General features: G+C 44.2%; 1 pseudogene; it reads right to left on the minus strand.

Moving 5' to 3' along the window:
* Positions 1-4,523: 4,523 nt before the first annotated feature.
* Positions 4,524-4,641, minus strand: LOC126253748 (5S ribosomal RNA; annotated as a pseudogene).
* Between the last annotated feature and the right edge of the window lie 17,870 nt (positions 4,642-22,511).

The raw sequence follows: 22,511 nt of genomic DNA on the forward strand, positions 1-22,511 counted from the left end.
GAAAACATGGACTCTAAAACGCATACCTTAAAAGCTATGAGCACTTGTTCATCGATACTGTGAAACAGATCTCTTCCACTGCAAGGACCCTGATTTCGAAATTTTGAGAGGAGGTAGTACGGTCTAAACCAAGAAAAAAAGTTCAGTAAACAAGGGGTCTAAAATGCATACTTCAGGAGCTATGAGCCCCTGTTCATCTTCAAATGGTTCAAATGGCCCTAAGCGCTATAGGGCTTAACATCTGAGGTCATCAGTCCCCTAGACTTAGAACTACTTAAACCTAACGACATCACACACATCCATGCCCGAGGCAGGATTCAAACCTGCGACCGTAGCAGCAGCGCGGTTCCGGACTGAAGCGCCTAGAACCGCTCGGCCACAGCGGCGTGCTGTTCATCTTCGCTAGTGTCAAAGATCCCTTCTACTAAACAAGTGCTCGGAGCTCTTAAGGTATGCATTTTAGAGCCCATGTTTACATATTTACCAGACTTTTTTTCTTGGTTTGGTGTAATAAACCTGTCCCCAAAACTAGTCGGTTTTTTTGAGGGGACATCCTGTTTAAAGAGATATTGATAATATAAATTAGAAGAGGTTCTTACGAAATATCGAGTCATATATTTAGAATGGGTGGACTGGAGATCACCATCAAACTTGTACAAAAGTCAATGTAAAACATACGATGATTCAAGCAGACTGAGCCGCGCCATTTCTGCGCGCGTTCCATCAACTCATCTTTGCTTGGGTATGTATTCCCTCTGGGGCATGTGACAGTGACTGGTGTGTTGGACACAGAGCTGGACGAGTGTGCCTGCGTACATGGCGTACTGGCGATTGCAGCGACTTGAAACAGTTGACCGTTGGGCTACGGGTGTCCGCGTCTTCCTGTAGCCTCGACTGTTGCTACCGGCGAGTTTAGCGGGCAGGGAGCGGCTCTCGTCGCGGGCAAACCTGGTTGTTACGAAGTACATCAGCCAACTGTGGTGTGCTAAATACGCTTAGATGTATTGGACAACTTGTTAGCAACTGTGACCAGGAGGGCAGTATTATCCGGCGCCTACCTGGATTCCTGAAGCCATTGGCCTCCTTGGCATTTATTTGAAATTATCTGTGAAGACTGTTTAGTAAGTACTGTACTTAAAGATTGTTAATTCTGCATCTGTTTTCACTAACGCAAACATCCTGTCGAACAAAACACTTGCAACAGCAACTGCCATTTCAACTTCACCATGGTGACAAATGTTCCAGTTGATACAAAGTCACAATACAACTTTAAACTATCAGTTCATCTTTGAAAAGTCAGCAACCACACTCCGAATAAATATCTCGTGAAACTGAATTAGGCGTGACGCAGTACAGCTATTAGTTAACAATTAGAAAGCAAACATATCGAAACATCCGTTTATCACTTAAGCCCTTTTGTTTGTACTAACACTTAAATATTACATGTTTACATTATTTCAAAACAAAAGGCGGCCGGGGTGGCCGAGCGATTCTAGGCGCTACAGACTGGAACCACGGGACCGCGATCGCAGGTTCGAATCCTGCTTCGGGCGTCGATGTGTGTGATGTCCTTAGGTTAGTTAGGTTTAAGTAGTTCTAAATTCTAGGGGACTGATGACCTCAGAAGTTAAGTCCCATAGTGCCCAGAGCCATTTCTGAACCAAAACAAAAACGAACCCAGGACATACAGAACAGTACCAGTGCCTTACAGCAGCGGTTTGATGTCGCGACCATTAAGTTGTCACGCACGTCATGCCTAAGAAGGACGGCCTGGTACACACTTTCCAACCCACCTGGTGTCTCTGCGATTTCTTGTGCAGCGGCCAGAACTCTTGCCACATGAGTATCGTTAGTTAAACTTCGCTTATGAACCCACAAAAAGTAGTCTACGTGAGTTAAATGCGGCGATCGCGGTGGCCACGCGGTTGGACCACCTCTGCCTATCCATCTTTAACCATACCGTCTGTTGAGGTGTCTCCGATACGCATGTGGGAAGTGAGGTGGTGCACCATCATGCTGAAACCACATTTCCTGACGGAAAAGCAGTGGCGCAACTTCCTGTCTACAGCATACCAGGACAAGGAACTCCGAGACTTTTCCCTTTCGCTCAGCATACGTGGACTTGTTACACATGAATTGAAACCGTAGTAGAACTGAAAAGTTACGTTTCCGGATATGGGCTCCTATTCAAAATATTATGTACTCATTTCACTCTACAAGTCCTAGAAGTTTGTAACGGGAATTTACGAATACCCTGTATTTAAACGCTGCCCTTCAGCTCACGTAGCGCTAATTTGGGGTTGTTTTCTTTGGAAAGCGTACAGCCGATATCATTTCCCATTTTTGTCCAAATGAAATTTGTGCTCCGTCTCTTATGACCTCGTTGTCACCAAGACGGTAAACGCTAAACTTCCGTATTTCTCCTTTCCATTGTCATGTGGTGCGTTGGGATCTCTGGCAGTACCCAGACCAGGCGGCAGATCGTAATATCTATCTGTTCCCCAAAGAGTCGCGGTCAGAGTCCAACGTTTCCAACAAAACATTAGACTACCTTTTCTTGTTAGCTTCTTGCTGAGTGAAACAATGAAATGAAATGATCGTATAGCATTATTGGCCTAGAGACACCGTGCGGGGTTGTTCGGCCGCCTGGTACAAGAACTGCGAGTCGATGAAGATGAGATGAGATGGTTAGGGCAACACAAACGCCCCGTCCTCGAGAGAAGAAAATCGACCCAGCTGGGATACGAACGGGGGACACCTCAATCTAGAAGCAGGGATATTAACCAATAGACGACGAACTGATGACAATAAAACAATCAACAAACTACATGCTGCCTGCCAGTGTGAAATGTGAGCGAGACAAGAATGCTCAGCGACTCGCGTGTGAGTTGTGATGTGCTCTAGAGAAGCATACGGGCACTCTCCGAAGAACTATTTCGTGAATACAGTTACGCCAACACTGAAACCGACACTTACTTGATGAGGTTAAGGAGACGTACGAGGTGCGGCTAGAAAAAAACCGGACTGATGCTGGAAAAAACATTTATTTACAATTATTTACATTTCATGTTATCTCCTTCAATGTACTCTCCTCCTCGGTCTCTACACCGCTCCATACGAATTTTCCACTGTTCATAGCAATGCTGCAGATCATTTTCGGTAAGTCCATACATTACTTCCGTCGCTTTTTCTTTTACTGCTTCAACAGTCTCAAATCTAGTTCCTTTCAAAGCTGACTTGACTTTAGGGAAAAGAAAAAAGTCACAGGGGGCCAAATCAGGTGAGTAGGGTGGATGATCTAAGATGGGAATGTTGTGTTTTGCCAAAAACGTCTTCACTGACAACGCACTGTGAGCTGGGGCATTGTCTTGGTGAAGGATCCATGACTTTTTTCTCGACAAATCGTTCCGTTTTCTCCGTACTCGCTCACGTACGGTAGCCAGGACTGTTTGTCCCTCTGGTACCCAATCAATGTGCACAATCCCTTTGATGTCAAAAAAAAAAACAATCATCATTGCCTTGAATTTCGATTTTGACATTCGTGCTTTTTTTTTTTTTGTCGTGGAGAACCAGGAATTTTCCAATGCATCGACTGGCGTTTAGTTTCGGGATCGTAAGTAAAAAACCACGATTCATCGCAAGTAATAACATTTCGTAAGAAGGTGGGATCACTTTCAATGTTTTCCAGGATGTCAGAACAAATCATTCTTCGGCGTTCCTTCTGTTCAATTGTGAGACACTTTGGAACCATTTTTGAACACACTTTGTTCATGTTGAAACTTTCATGAAGAATCTGCCTAACACTTTCCTTGTCAACTCCTGTTAACTCAGACACTGCTCTGATTGTTAAACGGCGATCTTGTCGAACAAGTTTACCGATTTTTTCAATGTTTGCATCAGTTTTTGCTGACAATGGTCTGCCAGTGCGAGTGTCATCACTGGTGTCTTCGCGGCCATCTTTAAATCGTTTAAACCACTCAAACACTTGTGTTTGCGATAAACAATCATCGCCGTACACTTGTTGTAACATTACAAACGTTTCACTTGCAGATTTTCCTAGTTTGAAACAAAATTTGATGTTAACACGCTGTTCTTTCTGTACACTCAACATTTTCCGACGCACAGACAAAACGTCAACTACTTAAAACAGACGCCACGGGCAGACTGAGTGCAGGAGGCAGAGCGAGAGTCACGTGACAGGCCACGCGACTTTCAGCCTTATTGCATTCGTTTTATGGTTTCGCCAGTACTAGTCCGGTTTTTTTCTAGCCACACCTCGTATATACGAGGGACGTTCAATAAGTAATAGATAGCACTCCGTCATCAGGCCACATGTGGCTCACCGGGACCATCCGACCGCCGTGTCATCCTCAGTTGAGGATGCAGATAGGAAGGGCGTGTGGTCAGCACGCCGCTCTCCCGGTCGTTACGACGATTTTCTTTGTTTTCTTTGACCGGAGCCGCTACTGTTCGGTCGAGTAGGTACTCAATAGGCATCACGAGGCTGAGTGCACCCCGAAAAATGGAAACAGCGCATGGCGGCTCGGATGGTCACCCATCCAAGTGCCGGCCACGCCCGACAGCGCTTAACTTCGGTGATCTGACGGGAACCGATGTATCCACTGAGGCAAGGCCGTTGCTTTCAATAAGTAATGCTACACTTTTTTTCTGAATGCAGGTTAGTTTTATTCAGGATACCGATACACCATATTAGTCCCCACTCCTTTGGCTACAAAAGCTTGTTTTTCAACACAATCTCCGTTAAATACGACGGCCTTACGTCACCTTAGGGTCTGTATACCCGCAAAGTACCCCTCTACTGGCCAATGTCGGAGCCAACTTTTCGCTGCATCAATAACCTTGCCATCATTCGCATGCTGCTTCCCCGCGGAATGCATCGTTCATTGGGGCAAACAGATGGGAGTCCGGAGATGCGAGCTCCAGGCTGTCAGGCTGTAGGATGGTTGAGGAAGAACAGTCCATGAAGTTCTGAGAGTTACTCTACGGTATGCAGACTTGTATGAGGCCTTCTGCTGTCATGGAGAAGGAGAAGTTCGTTTGCATATTTGTGGGACGAACACGCTGAAATCGTTTCTTCACTTTCCTGAGTGTAGTACAATACATCGTTGTACCATGAGGGAGAAGATTAAACAGAATAGCCCCTTGAGAGTCCCAGAAGCCTATCGCCAGGATTTTACCGGCTGTAGATACAGCCTTGAACTTTTTTCTTTGAAGGAGAGGTGGTGTAGTGCCACTCCACGGATTGTCGTTTTGTTTCCTGTTCGAAGTGATGAATCCATGTTTCATCGCGTAAACGACGTTCGACAAAAAATTGTCTCCAGCTGCCAGTAACGCGCAAGTAGTTCTGCACAGATGATCTTTCGTTGCTTTTTATGGTCTTCTGTAGCGCAGCGAGGAACTCAGCGGGAACACACCTTTGAACACCTCAACTGGTCGACAAGAGTGCCAGCACTACCAACACAGACGTCCAGTTGTGCAGCCAGGTGTTCTGCTGTCACCCGTTGATCACTTCGAATGACAGTGTCCGCACGTTCCAACTCTGCAAGAGTCACAACTGTTTGCAGCCGGCCGGCACGCGGTACACCGAACAGGTTTGCGCGACCTTGTTACGATGATGACAGACGCCTCGCCCAACGACTCGCTGTGCTTTTGTTCCCTGCAAGGTCTATGGAGACATTCTGCAAATGCCTACGTATATTTGCCGTGCTCTGGTTTTCCGCGAAGAGAATCTCAATGAAAACTCTCTGCTTGGAACGCATCTCCGTTACAGATGCTATTTTGAAGGCTAGTTACGCTCCGCCACCTATTGGAATGTCATGGGACTGTATGTCATGATACAACAATGTTTCACAATGTCCCACAACAAATTTCGCTTTTTTTTCAACCGAAATTGGCAGAGAAAAAAATGTGTTCTATTACTTATTGAACGCCCCTTGTACGTCAAACCGCCTCACTTCTTCACCGTACTGAAACTTCCAGAAGAATTTCGGCGAAGTTATTCAATCGTGTGTACGTGCTATCACCAGCTGCTGTTTAAAAAATTAATTAATACGAGTACTATACACAGCGTAAATCACTTAAAACTTGCGCAGCAGTTATTGCGGAAATGGAAAGTGCAATTGATGTGCGGTTTTCACAGACTGGATTGGTAGTCAGCGGCTCGTATTGTTGGCACTAAACAGATTGTAATAATATTTAGAAAGTGTATTTTTGTTAAACATACACTTTTTCAAGTGGAACCATGTCCATTGACATTAACAAACTAAAAGTAGGGTAAATTATAATGTAAGTGGTGTTTGCTGCAGGACTCTAGTGCGAGTCGTTCACAGGATATCGCACTTTGAAATTTTCCATAACGACACTTGTCTGTGCCATTCAACCTGCGTAGTTGCCAGGTACGATGCTGCTATGTTTGCTTACAGTGTGGTTGTGTGTTCATTGAGTGCACTGGCAGCTAATGTGTGACAGTCCAAGCAGTAGGTTGTGAGTGGACGATGGGATTTACCAATGAAGAAAAAGCCGACATGCTCATGATGTATGGAGAATGTAGGAACAATGCAATTCATTCATGTACGGTGTATGCTGCAAGACATCCCAACAGACGTCAACCATCTCGACAACTATTTATCTTCCGGTCCAGATGGTATACCAATCAGGTTCCATTCAGAGTATGCAGACACAATAGCGCCTTTCTTAGCAATCATATACAACCGCTCACTTGCCGAAAGGACTGTTCCTAAACACTGGAAAGTAGCACAGGTCACATCAATATTCAAGAAAGGAAATAGGAGTAACCCATTGAATTACAGACCCATATCACTGACCTCAATTTGCAGTAGGATTTGGGAGCATATACTGTAGTCCAACACTATGAATCACCTTGAAGAAAATGACTTATTGATACACAACCAACAAGGGTTCAGAAAATATCGTTCTTGTGCAACACAGCTAGCTCTTTATTCCAAAGAAGTAATGAGTGCTGTCGACAAGGGATCTCAGATCGATTCCATATTCCTAGATTTCCAGAAGGCTTTTGATACCGTTCGTCACAAGTGACTATTAAATTGCGTGCATATGGACTATCGTCTCAGTTGTGTGACTGGATTCGTGATTTCCTCTCAGAGAGGTCACAGTTTGTAGGGACAGACGGTAAATCATCGAGTAGAACAGAAGCGATATCTGGCGTTCCGCAAGGTAGTGTCATAGGCCCTCTGCTGTTCCTGATTTACATAAATGGTCAAGGTGATAATCTGAGCAGCCCCCTTAGATTGTTTGCAGATGACGCTGTAATTTACCGTCTACTAAAATCATCAGACGATCAATTCCAATTACAAAATGATCTACAGAGAATTTCTGTATGGTGCGAAACGTGGCAATAAACAAAGAAAAGTGCGAGGTCGTCCACATGGGTACTAAAAGAAATCCGATAAATTTTGGATATACATTAAATCACACAAATCTAAGGGCTGTCAGTTCGACTAAATTCAATTACGAGCAACTTAAATTGGAAAGACCACATAGATAATATTGTGGGGAAGGCGTAACAAAGACTGCGCTTTGTTGGAAGAACACTTAAAAGATGCGACAAACCCTCTAAAGAGATAGCCTAATTACACTTGTCCGTCCTCTGCTGGAATATTGCTGCGCGGTGTGGGATCCTTACCATGTAGGACTGACGGAGAACATCGAAGAAGTCCAAAGAAGGGCAACTCGTTTCGTGTTATCGCGCAATAGGTTGGAAAGTGTCACTGATACGATACGCTAGTTGGGGTGGCGGTCACTGAAACAAAGGCGGTTTCCTTTGCGGCGAGATCTACTTACGAAATTTCAATCACCAACTTTCTCTTCCGACTGCAAAAATATTTTGTTGACACCCACCTACGTAGGGATAAATGATCATCATAGTAAAATACGAGAAATCAGGGCTCGAACGGAAAGATTTAAGTGTTCCTTTTTCCCACGCGCCATTCGAAAGTGGAAATGTAGAGAAAATGGTTCGATGAACCCTCTGCCAGGCACTTAAGTGTGAATTGCAGAGTAACCATGTAGATGTACATATAGATGTATCAACTTCTTCAACCAGTTATGTGAAAGTGGTGCGTAAAACACCTCGAAATCGTCACAGAAGGAAACAAGTGACGACGGAGGAGAGGGAAATTAATGTTCTCGCTGCTGTTGCAGTTGATCCGTACGTTAGCTCCCGCGCAGTCGCACGAGGAAGTGGCATGGCTGGTTCAAATTGCTCTAAGCACTACGGGACTGAGGTCATCAATCCCCTAGACTTAGAACCTAACTAACCTAAGGACATCTCACACATCCATGCCCGAGGCAGGATTCGAACCTGTGACCCTAGCGGTCGCTCGGCTCCAGGCTGTAGCGCCTAGAACCGCTCGGCCACCCTGGCCGGCGACTGGCTAACAGTACGAGCCCATGATTACCAATCCATTCTGTGAAAATCGCACAGCCGGCCGCGGTGGTCTAGCGGTTCTAGGCGCTCAGTCCGGAACCGCGCGACTGAATGAAGGCATTTTTCATTGTAAATTTCGCCTTTGGCACTGACGCTGTTCGTAAAAAATAACGGCAAATAACAAAGCACAACACGGCTGACAATGAGGCCTAGTGTTAAGCAATATTTTTCGGATGACTAATAACACACACCATGGACAGTCACGGGCCGGAAGGGGGCGAACGGAAGGAGTGACCCGGTCTCGCCTCACCACTCGCAGGCATTCTTCTTAACTGCCTGCTGCACGTGAAGATATTTTTCTTGGATCCAACAGTCACCTGGCCTCACCTCTATTAGGCCACATGGGATGTTCCGAGTGAGATGGAATCTGTTTCGTTAGCTGTGTGCAGGTAATGAGCGCTCATTCGTCCCCAACGCTTCCTGTGTAGCTCCTCCACGAAACTACTGCCTTAATCAGCATAAATATGTGCTTCAAGCTACTAAGGGACTGTCCCTGTTTGCAGAAAAGCGTAAACACAAATAACAGTATTGAAATATCCCCATGGAAAAATTTATCAGTTACTGTACTGGTTGACCCCTTACGTTATTTGATTTTCAAACAGCTGAGCAAAACTGAACGTACTCAGACATTTCTCTCTTTACTTATTCTGATCCTCACTAAACTGACACACAATATTTTTAGCGGAACGCAATCTGACTTTCAATAATCCCTACAAAAGAATGGCCCTGACTAACAATAACCTATACCTTTCATGAATCACTTACCTCACAAAAATCTTCGTTACACGAACTACTGCAATACAGCGTGCGCCAATACTGCCAGCTGAATAATATATATATATATATATATATATGATGGACACACGTCCAAATCGTCCGCTCTCAAAATTCTGCCATCTCTCTGCCCACATCCACCACTGCTGGCGGCTCACCTCCAACTGCGCAACGCTACGCGCTGTTCACATGCAACTGCCAAAAACTACAATAGCGAATATTCAACAATGCCAAACAGCCACAGACTGCACACAGCACAGCCAGTGATTTTCATACAGAGCGTTACGTGACGTTACCAACATAAAAACCTAAACAGCCTACTTACAGTATGTTTTGTAATTTCTACGTAAGTATAATCTTCTACAACGTTGTAGACATTCTGCGAATTCAGAGGTGTAAAAAGTACACAGAACTTTTAATTTGCGTTAATGTAAGCCACCTGACGGTGTGTAGCAGAGGTTGGTGTCATAACCGAGAGTTGCCATACTTAGAAAAATGCCAGATATTTTTAAACATAATCTTAATTTGTATCAGAAGAGTGCTATTGTTAACAACGAAGTTTTGTGATAGGAAAAGTAGTTAGTAAAACGCTTCGTCCTTTAGGTTAAATGTCTATACAACAGTGATTCTTACCGAACTACAACTCTACATCTGGAGAAACATCGATCAGATACTTTCATTAATTTGACCGGCAAGACTTTTATTTACTTCTTTTAAGTGTACTTCACTTTTTCCTTTTGAAATGTATGTAGGTCAAGAGTTCACCTAAAATTCGAGTTGTTTGAGGTAGCAACAGGAATAGAAAAGACATTCTGACCACATTCATTTCTCTGTTTAGCGTCCGCAACTATCAAATACTATCTTTGAGACACTGGAAACGATTAAAAAAAAGGTTTCCCATCTCAAAACAAGAACTGTGCATTTTTACAAAACTCTGTCATTAGTCAGAATTCGAAAAGGATGTTTCTAGTAGCTTCGTGGCGTCCTCGTTATGTGTATTCATCTTTCACTACTGTTTTAAGTGGATCTGTAAACTGACGAATTATAACGCCAGGGACACTGCTGTACACAGGCTATGATTCCAGGAAGCAACTGCCGTCCGTCATCGAGGTTAACAGCCACAACGTAAGCAACACACAGGGTCTTCTGCGCCACATGCTAATTGTTAGGTACGTGCATAAGTTCGAGGCGTTTCTGTTTTGCATGTTGGCATTCCGATTTCTAGGGTTTATTTATCGACTATCTTTTTTTGAGTTGTAGTTCATTGTTGCTATTTGAGTTTACCTATTGTCATTTAGTAATTGGAGCTGTGGACGCTAGAAGATGGAGTGTCAAGTGGAAAAATTGGAACATTTCCGACATTTTATTCTGTTTGAGTTCAACAGAGGGGTGACAACAGCGGATGCAGCCAGAAATATTTGCGCAGTGTATGGGGATAATGCCATTGGACAAAGCAAAGAAGAAAATGATTCTCTCGTTTTAATGAGGATCATTTTGACATTAGTGACTCTCCACGAGGAAGACCTTCGGGATTTGATGAAGACTGTTGAAACGTATTAATCAACAATGATCCACGTCGCTTTACTCGAGACCTTGCATGAAATGGGGAAGGTCCAAAAATCGGGTGAATTGATACCTGGCTTTATCTGTTTGTTCATCACCAGCTGGCTCTTGAACAATACCGATCATTCCTATCCTGTGTCGTTACTGGTGACGAGAAATGGTGTCTTTATTGTAACACAAAGAAAAGAAAGGAATTGTTGAGCCCAAACAAAGGAATTGTTGAGCCCAAACAAAGGAATTGTTGAGCCCAAACAAAGGAATTGTTGAGCCCAAACAAAGGAATTGTTGAGCCCAAACAATTGCGCAGTGTATGGGGATAATGCCATTGGACAAAGCAAAGAAGAAAATTATTCTCTCGTTTTAATGAGGATCATTTTGACATTAGTGACTCTCCACGAGGAAGATCTTCGGGATTCGATGAAGACTGTTGAAACGTATTAATCAACAATGATCCACGTCGCTTTACTCGAGACCTTGCATGAAATGGGGAAGGTCCAAAAATCGGGTGAATTGATACCTGGCTTTATCTGTTTGTTCATCACCAGCTGGCTCTTGAACAATACCGATCATTCCTATCCTGTGTCGTTACTGGTGACGAGAAATGGTGTCTTTATTGTAACACAAGGAAATGAAAGGAATTGTTGAGCCCAAACAAAGGAATTGTTGAGCCCAAACAAAGGAATTGTTGAGCCCAAACAAAGGAATTGTTGAGCCCAAACAAAGGAATTGTTGAGCCCAAACAATTGCGCAGTGTATGGGGATAATGCCATTGGACAAAGCAAAGAAGAAAATTATTCTCTCGTTTTAATGAGGATCATTTTGACATTAGTGACTCTCCACGAGGAAGATCTTCGGGATTCGATGAAGACTGTTGAAACGTATTAATCAACAATGATCCACGTCGCTTTGCTCGAGACCTTGCATGAAATGGGGAAGGTCCAAAAATCGGGTGAATTGATACCTGGCTTTATCTGTTTGTTCATCACCAGCTGGCTCTTGAACGATACCGATCATTCCTATCCTGTGTCGTTACTGGTGACGAGAAATGGTGTCTTTATTGTAACACAAGGAAAAGAAAGGAATTGTTGAGCCCAAACAAAGCAGCAGCTCCCCGTGGAAAGACCTTCACGCATCCACAAAAGATAATGTTATGCATCTGGTGGAACAACGGCGGTGTGGTATACTAAGAACTCCTTCCCCGAGGTGTAACCATCACTGCTCATATTTATTGCGAACAAGTGATACGTCTTGAGTCGTGCGTATCTCGTGTTCCCGCCATCATGTATTTTACACCCTGTTTTTAACGCACTTCCGCCTCAATACGTTAATTTGAATTACTACTGTCACTGAGTTGCTGCTTTGCCTGACCGTGAGTGGCGTTAGCAGCGCGTATCGATGTATCCCCTCTCGTAGTATCTTTGCTCGACTGTTATTACTTCCCGATCGTTGTATCTTGTAAGCACTTCAGTTCGGGTTCCGAGTTCTGGTTTGCCAGTCAGTTGGAACGCGTCTGGAGCACAGTCCGGGGCTGCCAGTCGGGAAGTTGCAATGCGGCACTAGTGCAGTCGGATTGGAGCAGTGACGTCCGCATCGACATGGCTCGCCCGACGATTGCCACTGCGCATCACTTGAGCCGGGCCACGGTCTTCGTGGATCGTCGGGCGCTCTTCCTACCGGACGAAGCGTTTTAGGTCGCCGATCGTTCATGAGTCGGCTGTGTGTGTGTGTGTGTGTGTGTGTGTGCATCGACCCCCGATTTGTCTTCGTGTGTGCTTAGTTACTGTTGCTTATCGTCCAGGTCTGCGTGCAGTGTTTGTCAGGTAGAGTGTGTAGTTGGCGTTATTTCCTCTGACGACTATTTTAGATGTTGTCGGCATTCTGAGGGGAGTCGGTCGGTTGCTGCGGACCAGGGAAGTTATCTCCGCGCGGTGCAATCACCTGGGTCCGCTGACGGTCCCTGCGCAGTGTCGGAGCGTGTGCGGAGCTGATAAATCGCTACGAGCTTCGTGGTTCACCGACCCAGGACGTCAAAGTTCAGTAGTGGTTTCAACTATCCAAGTCACGTCCATTCATGTTGTTGTAGTTCGTTTCGGTGGTTCGCTGTTGAGGTTTTCCTGTGAGCAACACCGAGTGTTTCTATTGCTGAAATTTCGCCGTCATGCGGTGCAATTAACGATATTGGTTGACTACAATTTGAGTGCACCAGCAGAATTTTCTGCCTTGTGGCCATAAGTGTTCTGGTTACCTGCCCTGGCCACTAACGTAATTTCAGGCAGCGTCCTTTCCTCACCTGATGCCGCTGTCCAACAGGTAGTGTAGATTTGACAGCTAATACATACTTCGTTGTGGATTATCACGTGTTTGAGTTCTCATCTAATGATTGGTGGCAAGCAAGTCGTTGTGTCGGTCGGTTCGTGGCTGTCCCCTGGTTGGGTTCCGACGGCTCAAGTGTAGTTGGGCTTACCACCTGCCTCACCTAAGTGAACGGGGGCAGACCGACCTCCATGGAGGCTTCTGAGTGCCTTTTCCTTTATTCTCCTCCTCACCGGTGTTTAATTTTCTGTTTATAATCTATCACAGCCAATGATTTAAAGATTCTTGTTTTTACTGGACGTAATGTATTTTTGAATTTTGGAAAATCAATTGTGGGCCTTAAGCCGCTTAAAACCTTATTCTTGAAATTAACCTTTAAGCAAAAACATTGCGGCCTTCTGCCTTAAAAGATTATGGTAATATATTTTAAAATTGTAAAATTTAATTGTGGTCCTCAGCCGCTTGTATTGCACTTTGCATATGTTTGTTCTATCTACTTTTGCCTTGAGGTTTTCCAGCCTAGCTGTGATACCATATATATATTAATTATTTTATTTGCTATTTTAACTGCATTTCTATTTTGTTGACTTATAAGATTTCTTGTTTGGAGGTCCTCAGCCGTGAAATAATTGCCTTTTTGAAACTCGTAGTTCTAAAGGTTCGCTATGTGCCGTTTTGGTTTAAAGGTGTTATTAAGTTACAATAAATTACAATTTTGAGTGAACCTGACCGACACCTTATTTAGCCCTTTCCACAATCCTAATCATCTGTTCTGCCCTGCGGGTTTAGCGGGCATCTCACGTCTTGCAGACGCAGACCAAGAGCAACTACCAGGAAGACTGCGTGAAGTGATGCTACTCCACAATAACGCCCGTCCGTATCTTTTAGACCTCGTAAAAGACTTTATAGGAGTTGGTTTGGGGAGTCACTCCGCATCCACTTCATTCAACTGATTTGGTGCCCTCAAATTTTCACGTTTTCCGCTCTTTATCGAATTACCTTCAAGGAACTTCCTTTCCCGATGAAAATGCACTCCGAACGTGACTCGCTGAGCTCTTCGCCCAAAAACCTCGCAATTTCTACAGTTGCGGAATCAAAAAATTACCGCAGGGTTGGCGACTGTTGTAAATAACAAAAGAGAACATGTTATTGATGACTAAAGCCTCTGTTACGTGTGTCTGTTGTTTTTATTAAACTTATGGAAAAACGCCGCGAACTTATGCACCAATGCAATACGTAATAATATTGAGTTACGAAATATTTAATACAGTCCTCCGACAACGTTGGTGGTTAACGATTAAGTTCGTAAGAGTGTCCAATTTCTTCGCGGATTAGGGGAAGGAAGGAAGATTAGGGTTTAACTTCCCGTCGACTGCCAGGTGATTAGAGACGGAGCAGACGCTCGGACTGCTTTAAAGGTGGGGAAGGAATTCGGCAGTGCCCTTTCGCAGGAACCATCCAGTAACTTGGATTCAGCGATTCAGGAAAATCATGGACAACCTACATCTGGATGGCGGACCCGGATTTGAACCGTCGTCAGCCCGAATACGTACCTAGTGTGCTAACCACTCGCTCGATCCGGTTAGAAGAAGCTTCGAATAATCATAACGTTAGAAGACAAAGTTAATGCCGCTTTCGCAGGAAGGAAGATAAGGATTTAATGCCCCGTCAACGGTGCGTAAGACCGGGTTGTGGATGAATAGGGGAGTAAAGTCGATAGTCTCTTTTTCACAGGAACCGTTCTGACAGTTGCGTTGAGGAATTTAGGGAGACAACGAAAAACCCAAACCTTGATGACCTGAGGTGGATTTGAACCGCCGTCCTCCAGGATATCCTCTAGACACGGTGTAGATTGCTGACGTCTTGGGTCACAAGATGAATGCCAGGGACTGAAGCTGTATTTCAAATTGATGGTTCTAGGGATAATGGAGAGAGTTAGGGACGTCCACAAATAACCCAGTCCACGGGCGTAGAAAAGCTCCAACCCGGCCGGGAATCGAAACCGGGCCCGCCCCTTACCACTCAGCAAATCAGGGGACATATTTTAGGGATATCAGATGGAATACGTCAACAAGCTCAGTCGAATGTATAGCATGTGGCAGATTTCAAAATATGGTTCAAATGGCTCTGAGCACTATGGGACTTAACTTCTGAGGTCATCAGTCCCCTAGAACTTAGAACTACTTAAACCTAACTAACCTAAGGACATCACACACATCCATGCCCGAGGCGGGATTCGAACCTGCGACCGTAGCGGTCTCGCGTTTCCAGACTGTAGCGCCTAGAACCGCTCGGCCACCCCGGCCGGCGGCAGATTTCGATATGTTGTTTGGATACTGGGGAAATGTAGTTAGTCTACAGAGAAGACTTTTCAAAAAGCATTCGTGTGACCCACCTTATAACATTCAAGTGTGTAGGACCAATGACATATAGGATTAACAGCAGACGTTAAATGTAGACAAAGAAGAGCAGGACAGATGGTCACAGATTTGTCTAACCCATGGGAGAGCGAGACGGAAATGCTACAAAACTTGAACTGGCAGACCACCGAACGCAGTCAATTATCCCGCGAAAGCTTTCTTAACCCCTAGCTGTACCATTTAGTTCGACGAAATCCTTGCCGAAGCGGTTGGAGAAGTCGCGTGCTAAACGGGCCATCGTGATGGGTGAGACAGTCGCAATACAAGCCGACAGTCGGTTACCTTTTATGTATCCATATGCTGTTCTTCTTTTGTCACGTGATACTGCTCTTTCGGACGTCAACGCTATTTGAATTCGTGTTCCCTTACAACAAAACTTCAAAATATAAATTGTTGTTCATAATCAGTTTCATATAAATTATAATCCTCTGAGACGTCCTCATGTATGACTTCTTCAGAGAGAACGTAATAACACACGACACCTAAAAGTAGATATTGTCAGCAAAAAATCTAATTACAAGAAGAATGCTCCCGTTGAACGAATTTCTAATAGGAAAGTACCTCCAACTTCAAAAATTTATAGACCTCGTCATGGTATGTTAGTTTCGAAAGCATTGTGGTACATGGAAATCTACTTTACACACCATGCATTTCATGTCGTTTCGCTTTGTCCTTCACGTTTTATGAAGGCTTGGAGTCGAAGAGGTTTTTCACCCAATGACGGTTTATCATATTTTCCATAGTCCCATAATTGGACATTTTTTTAAATTACCTCCGCCATATTTATTCGGTAACCAACATATGTTTCCTTTCTTTGATCGTACAGTGTCTTACAGCTAATGTACGTGTTGAAAAGAGCCACATCTAACATACATAAAAAAGTTTTCGGAATCCTTTAACGAGTTCTCTCCTATTTGCGAAACAGATCAACATCTGATCATGACGATTAATTCTACCCATTGCCTTGCTATATTCTAGAACGCATTTGGATCTCGTTGTTTTCTAAATTATTTGTCAACACTATGTGATCAAAAGTATCCGGACACCTGACAGAAAATGACATACAAGTTCTTGGCGCCCTCCATCGGTAATGCAAGAATCCAGTATGATGTTGACCCACCCTTAGCCTTGATGATAGCTTCCACTCTCGCAGGCGTACGGTCAATCACTGCTGGAAGGTTTCATGGGGAATGGCAGTCCATTCTTCACGGAGTGCTGCGCTGGGGAGAGGTATCGATGTCGATTGGTGAGGCTTCGCACGACGTTGGCGCTCCAAAACACCCAAAAGGTGTTCTATAAGGTTCAGGTCAGGACTCTGTACAGGCCAGTCCATTACAGGGATGTTATTGTCGTGTAACCACTCCGCCACAGACCGTGCATTATGAACAGGGCTTGAGTACCACTCCTCCGCTGTTCGATCGTGTCTATCGGAGAGCACCGAATTACGTAGGAATCCAAAGGGAACGGTGCTGGACATTAGGTACAGAAGAGACTGGACCAGCACATTACGTCCACATGCTAACACCTTTTTATTGGTCTTTTTCACTGACGCACATGTACATTACCATGAGGGGTGAGGTAAACGTACACACGTGGTTTCCGTTTTCAAATACGGAGTGGAATAGAGTGTGTACCGACATGTCAGGCCAATAGATGTTCAATGTGGTGGCCATCATTTGCTGCACACAATTGCAATCTCTGGCGTAATGAATGTCGTCCACGCCGCAGTACATCAGGTGTAATGTCACCGCAGGCTGCCACAATACGTTGTTTCATATCCTCTGGGGTTGTAGGCACATCACGGTACACATTCTCCTTTAACGTACCCCACAGAAAGAAGTCCAGAGGTGTAAGATCAGGAGAACGGACTGGCCAATTTATGCGTCCTCCACGTCCTATGAAACGCCCGTCGAACATCCTGTCAAGGATCAGCCTATATAAAAAAAATGGCTCTGAGCACTGTGGGACTTAACATCTGTGGTCATCAGGCCCCTAGAACTTAGAACTACTTAAACCTAACTAACGTAAGGACAACACACTCATCCATGCCCGAGGCAGGATTCGAACCTGCGACAGTAGCAGTCGCGCGGTTCCGGACTGAGCGCCTAGAACCGCTAGACCACCGCGGCCGGCGGTCAGCCTAGTGTTAATTGCGGAATGTGCAGGTGCACCATCATGCTGATACCACATACGTCGACGCGTTTCCAGTGGGACACACTCTATTCAACTTCGTAATTGAAAACGGAAACCACGTGTGTACGTTTACCTCGCCCCTCATGGTAATGTACATGTGCGTCAGTGAAAAAGACCAATAAAAAGGTGTTAGCATGTGGACGTAATGTGCTGTTCCAGTCTCTTCTGTACCTAAGGTCCAGCACCGTTCCCTTTGGATCCCTACGTAATTCGGTGCTCTCCGATACAAACGATCGAACAGCGGAGGAGTGGTACTCAAGCGTCAACTTTAGGTTACAATATCACCGGATGTAATTAACATTTTACAATGCAACAAACGGCACTGATTACGTATTTGTTTATATGTTCAGATGTGCTAGCAAAACTAACGGGGTTCCATTTAAAAAAACGTAGGTTTGTGTTAAAAAACATACTTCCGTTCATTTTTTATGGTTTGTATTAACCGATTACACTAGCCACTCTCCTCACGTTCGGTCTGTGGAATCGATTCGTCAGTATTTGATGTGGTTTACGAAATATATCCAGCGGTAACGTTAGGTGACTCACCCTGTATATCTACTATAAACACGTTACAACCAAGCATGTGAACGCCAATCGGAATACATCGTACTCGTCTGTCTTTTTCCCCTCCATACATTCCATCATACCACCCACATATATAGTCTCACTTATACCATGAATATTGAACTTTGACGCCAATGTGTTGTGCATTTTCCACTTCTATTACCACGACAAAGTCACTGTCTAATGATAGACCCACATTAAACACAGTTAGATCCACTTGTAGTCACAAACTGGCGGAAATAATACTCATGTGGGATTTGACTGCAGTTGCAGTTCTGGCTACAGTTGTGGCACTGCATAAGTTAGTAACACTAGGATCAGAAGGTTGAGAAGACATTCTCTGGACTGTGACTGATGTTGCTGTGGCTGTGGTATGACACAGTAGAACAACACCAGGTCTGTAAGACATCCTGTGGGCAGTGGCTGCTGCTGCTGTGGGTCAGGTGGTAACATCTGCATGTGTTAGTCTATAACAATAACAAAACCCTAATTATAGCAGAATGTGCAAACATAGTAATATCAATAATAATAATAATAATAACAGTAATAATAATAAAGAAGCCTACTTCTTCCCGGCTGATCACTGCTGCTGTTGGTGGCTCTTCATATACCGGGCAGATCAGATGTATAGACGGTAAAAGACGGCACTTTTGCAATCAAACTATAAAAATTTAAAATTGCTCGAAGGGTGTGAGGCTGAGATTTCACGCCATTGGTGTCCTGTGGCACCTCGGCGTTTCTGCAAAAACAGGTAATGCCACTGGTCACAAGGAGAAGAGGGACAGGGGGAGGAGGGAATTCCAAGAATAATGTCGTTGCCTGATGGCCGTATGCTGAAGTCAGCAATTCCAGGCAGTAATCTGATGCTGATGTCATCAACTTCAGCAATGCTGATGTCAGCGATTTTCTGTCCAGGACTTGTAGTGCCCCCCTACTCATGACTACATTCTCTGATGCACTATTAATTTTGGCCTGGCCAGTATATATTCTGCAACTGTAGTAATAACCAGTAGTTGCCTCACAAAGTTTGTAAATTTTTAATCCAAATCTCGCTCTTTTCTATGAATTAAGCTGTTTATATGCTAAACATCCTTTACGTTTCATTAACGATTTTTCTATACTGACATTTTCATCCAATGTGTAAATTTCTTTAAGTTTCTCATTCCAAAGGCTGATGATGGGTCTTATCTTTCTCAGCCGGTCAGTACTGTCAGCAGTTTTATTATTGCAAAAATATGAGAATCTCGAAATTTGTTTAAATCTTTTGAAATGGATTACATCTTTAAATATTGGCGTTTCTACTACTAGTCTTTTAGACCAATGCATTTGGATATTTGGATTTCCGACTTGAGCATTAAAAATGCATAGTGCATAGTAGGTCTTCATTTCGTCGAAAGTAACAGATTACCAAGTGTTGTCTACTTTCCGCTTTATCCCTCCATTGTCTGTTATCTGACGTGCGCAGAGGTTTGCCTTCATAACAGGTATCTTCTACAATTTGTCATCAAATGAAAAAGAGTTCTAATAATCCTGTGTGCTAACTTAAACGTTCTGAAAGAGATGATTTTATGCCACGATTCTCACAACATTTCCAAATGACTGGTGTGTATTTCGCTTCCTGCCAAACCCGTGATACTCATGATTCACGTATTGTATTTTCCTCTTCACTGTCGTTACCGATAATTAGACATTCTGACCGCTTTCTCTTTTGTACAGTGACGTCGTTGTCACTGGATACTCCATCACTACTTGTATGTAAATGCAGCTGTCTTAGCATTACGTAAGTGTTTATGGCGAATTCTCGTGGCGCAGTGGTAAGAACTAAACTACGGTTGTAACTGATTATGCTTGTCTCATATGATTCGTTACGTTTACGTTTTACCTGCATTCGTTTCCAAGACTGTGGCTCGACACACTCATGTTTGGTACAAAATTGTTATCACGAGTCAGCCTCGTCAAAGTACGGCAATAAATTGAAAAGATTCAAAAACCTGTAGTGAGTAAAAAATCTATAAGTATATTTCAGCTCCCTACAGGGCTAAGTACCCTCTGCAGGCACTTCACAGTAGTTTGCAGACAGTGTTTTGCAGAGTATGTAGAACGTAGATGTTGAACCGAGAGCTGGGAACTGCACGAGAGACGCTGAAGCGCACGGTACCCCTGGCAGCTAGGCCGCACTCGTGAAATTTTTCATACGTCTGTCCGTTTCCTTTTGCTTCTCGTGAACATAGTTCTCTGGATTCCTTGAAGTTCTCGATTGTGCTCAGTATTGCTTTATGGTCTTTGACATTAGTATTATAAAAAATTCTTTACGCGATACCTTTGCCCTTTAAGCTGTCGCATCCGAATCCTCACATTGACGTTATCTAAACTACTAGGGGCGTGTTGAGAAGTAAGACCTACGAATTTTTTAGCTCAAAATTCTTGAAGCCTTTTAAATAAACATTAACATAATAAAAATTCTACACATTTACTCATCATATCTACATATCTGCAGCCCTTTGCAACTGGAGGGCAAGGAATTGTAGCGTGTAACATGGCGATATGTAACCTGACTACGTCGATGTGTGAGAGGAAGCGTTCTGTAACCAATTTGCGAATTAAAAGAGGTCGTCCACACATGGAGAACTCTTTCCTTCAGCATGACAATGCCTGACCACACACGAGCGCTGCGACTCTGCAACAATCCGACGCTTTGGGTCCACTGGCATCGATCATCCTTCATTCAGTCCCGACTTGGCACCATCCGAATTTCATCTGTTTCCAGTACTTAAAGAACACCTTCGAGGATTTCACTTTGATAGTGATGAAGCTGTGCAAGCAGAGGCTCCGTCAACAAAGTCTAACATCCCACGACGACAATATCAAGAAATTGGTCTGCCGCATGGGAGAAATGTGTGACCATGTTTGCACCTGTAACTGTCCTTCAAAGTAGTCACCAGCGTTGTGTAGAACCCGTTGCCAGCGATATGGAAGGCGTAGTATACCGTTAGCAGAGCCTGTTCTGTTGATGGTGCGAATGGAGCGGTCTAAAGTTATGGTGTTTCTCGTGTACGACTGTGATGGTGCTATCCTAACGCATTACGTTCCTCCACGGCAGACCGTCAATGCACAGTATTACTGTTCGTTTTTGGAGCATCACCTGCGACCAGCTTTGCGAAAGAAGCGGCGACACTTTCTGCGCAACCCACCCATCATTTTGCACGACAATGCGCGGGCGCATACAGCGCAAGCTGTGGCTGCTCTGTTCGGTCGATGGGACTGGGAAGTATTGTACCATCAACCGTACTCTTCGGACTTAAGTCCTTGTGACTTTGATCTGATTCCGAAGATGAAGGAACCACATCGTGGTATTCGCTTCAGAACTGTTCCAGAGATTCGACAGGCTGTAGACCGCTCCATTCGCGCCATAAAAAAAAAGGTTCAAATGGCTCTGAGCACTATGGGACTTAACATCGGATGTCATCAGTCCCCTAGAACTTAGAAGTACTTAAACCTAACTAACCTAAGTACATTACACACATCCATGCCCGAGGCAGGATTCGAAACTGCGACCGTAGCGGTCGCGCGGTTCCAGACTGAGGCACCTAGAACCGCTCGGCCACTTCGCCCAGCGCACCATCAAAAAAACAGGCTCTGCTAACGGTATATTACGCCTTCCACATCGCTAGCAACGGGTTCTACACAACGCTGGTGACTACTTTGAAGGACAGTAACAGCTGCAAACACGTAGCTCTTTTATATCGGTTGTGAATAAACAGTCGCCACTATTTAAGTTCCAACCCTCGTACATGATGTAGCAATGTGCAGATAACTATTATTTTAATGTAAACTGTTACCTCCAATTTAAAAAATGCACGCTCGGTAACCTTATGGTTGCAGGTAGAGAAATGATCTATATTTACATTGCTGCTAGTTCATTTTAGTGAAAGGTGGTACCTCGTGAGCGTGAGAAGTTACCTACCATTACAGCGCTGTACAGAACCCAACAGCGAATGCTCATACTGACTTAGTCTCCAGTATAGTAATGCTAGAGTGCGTGTCGAAAGGAACATGACGTTCCCTGATGTCACATGTGTGTATGTCATCCAAATTACGATGCATAAAGTCAAAATAATGAAACATTTACCCACGTAAATGCGTGTCATCCAAATCACGGTGCATATAATCAAAATAAAGAAGCATTGACCCTTCCG

Source organism: Schistocerca nitens, chromosome 4 (genome assembly GCF_023898315.1).
Source record: "Schistocerca nitens isolate TAMUIC-IGC-003100 chromosome 4, iqSchNite1.1, whole genome shotgun sequence".
NCBI lineage: Eukaryota > Metazoa > Arthropoda > Insecta > Orthoptera > Acrididae > Schistocerca > Schistocerca nitens.